This window comes from Argiope bruennichi, chromosome 9 (genome assembly GCF_947563725.1).
Source record: "Argiope bruennichi chromosome 9, qqArgBrue1.1, whole genome shotgun sequence".
Lineage (NCBI taxonomy): Eukaryota > Metazoa > Arthropoda > Arachnida > Araneae > Araneidae > Argiope > Argiope bruennichi.
This window is the reverse complement of record NC_079159.1, coordinates 42,501-44,376: the sequence shown is the minus strand read 5'-3', so window position 1 is coordinate 44,376 and position 1,876 is coordinate 42,501.

The window sequence follows — 1,876 nt, the reverse complement described above, 5'->3', positions numbered from 1 at the left end:
AAGCTGAAGGAGCCCCTAAGATCGAGCCTGCAGTTGATGATCCTTGGAACCTTCACGAAGAGACCTTGGTTGTTGGTTCGCCACATTACTATCTTGATGACCTGAACTCTGACTTGTCCCTCCGCCCACATCCATCTGAGGAGGAAATCAACATCCTGGACAAGGCGTTTCTACGAATCTTTGATGATCCGGCTGCTGCGAAGTCCCTTTTGGTTTCCTATCTTACTAAAGTGCTGTCACCATCCCACCTGGGTGACAAGGAAGGGAAGAATCGTACCAACAAGAGGAAACCTGTAATCACCTCCAAGCGTAAGGCCAAAAGGAAGGAGTATGCCCGCCTTCAAGCTTTGTACAAGAGAAATAGATCGAACTGCTTTAACTCCTTATATGACAAGACTTCCATCTCAGTTAACTTGGACTCTACAGATGTTTTTGACTTCTGGTCTCATCTGTTTACCAAATCCTCGCCTCAAAATTTCGCCTCCTCAATCTCCTGTTTTGGTCCGCTTAGCGACACGGAGATTGATAGTAACCTATTTGTTTATCCTGCAGAAGTTTTGGCGGCCAGACTCCCACTCAAGTCGTCCAGTGGTCCAGACGGAGTTAGCGTCAGAACCTTGAGCCGGATTCCTGTTCGAGTCCTGTGCAAGATCTACTCCGCCTTCCTCCTGCTACGATGGGTGCCTGGCTTCCTTCTGGACTCAAGAACTATATTCATCCCGAAGAAAAATGACTCGGCTGCTCCATCCCAGCTAAGACCTCTATCCATAGCGTCTGTGGTGGTCCGACAGTTCCACAAGATCCTTGCAACCCGTCTTATGTCTCAAGTGAACCCGTCTCTCGACGACCTGCAGTTTGGCTTTCGCCCTAAGGATGGAATTGCGTCAGCGGTCCACTTGCTCGACGACCTTTTACAAGACGCCTGTCGACGCCTCAGCTCCATTTCTCTGGCTGTACTCGACATGGAGAAAGCGTTCGACTCTGTCAGCCACGACGCCATCTTTGACGCTCTGGCTGCCAGGGAAGTTTCGCCAACTCTTGTCGAGTACCTCAAATTCGTATATGCCAACTCCCGGACGTTCCTCTGTTTCCAAGGACGTATTATGCCGGATCCTGTAAGACCTACCAGAGGAGTCCGCCAAGGAGACCCGCTATCCCCGCTCCTGTTCCTTTTGGTCTTTGAGGAGGTACTCAAATCAATTCCAGTCTTTGAAGGTTATATGCTGCACGGAAGAAGAGTGAACCATATCGCATATGCAGACGACCTGGTTCTTGTGGCCGACTCTATCACCGGGTTGAACAACATCGCAAACAAGATCCTGCCTGCACTCCATCACTCCGGACTTAACATCTCCGTTGAGAAGTCTTCGACTCTATCCTGGAAGGCTGATGGAAAGAACAAGAGAGTCATCTTCGACTCAAAGGCCACCATGCTTGTTCGAAACCGGCCTGTGCGATCCTTCCGTGCAGATGAGAAATTTAAGTATCTGGGGATCAACTTCACTCCGAGAGGACGAATTAAGTTCAAGACGGATCTCGATGAACGACTCAACATCTTGGCCAAGTCCCTCCTGAAGCCCCAGCAAAAGTTCTTCTTCCTGGTCAAGTTTCTTCTCCCGAGCCTCTACCACCAGCTCACGTTCGCCAAACTTTACTCTGGCATGTTGAAGAAACTTGACGTCTCCGTTAGGAAGTTTGTTCGCCTGATTCTACATCTGCCCAAAGACGTCCCGGTGGCAGCATTTCACGCTAACACCTGTGACGGAGGACTGGGTGTTCCAAGCCTTCGCTGGATCGCCCCCCTCCTGGCTGTCAACCGTGGAGGCACATGCCATCCTGCTCTCCTTCAGTATGAGGGACGTCAAATACGAACAAC